Below are 327 nucleotides of genomic sequence, written 5' to 3'. Positions count from 1 at the left end.
GTTGTACAACCAGAATCATCAAGTACATTGTCTCTTCCATAAGTTAGGATGTTGTACAACCAAGATCATGAAGTACATTGTCTCTTTCATAAGTTAGGATGTTGTACAACCAAGATCATGAAGTACATTGCCTCTTCCATATATTAGGATGTTGTACAACCAAGATCATGAAGTACATTGTCTCTTCCAGAGGTTAGAATGTTGTACAACCAAGATCATGAAGTACGTTGTCTCTTCCATAAGTTAGAATGTTGTACAACCAGAATCATCAAGTACATTGTCTCTTCCATAAGTTAAAATGTTGTACAACCAGGATCATCAAGTAAA

This window comes from Limulus polyphemus, unplaced genomic scaffold, assembly GCF_000517525.1.
Source record: "Limulus polyphemus unplaced genomic scaffold, Limulus_polyphemus-2.1.2 Scaffold3993, whole genome shotgun sequence".
NCBI classification, from domain to species: Eukaryota; Metazoa; Arthropoda; class Merostomata; order Xiphosura; family Limulidae; genus Limulus; species Limulus polyphemus.
Note: the sequence above shows the minus strand (reverse complement) of the source record.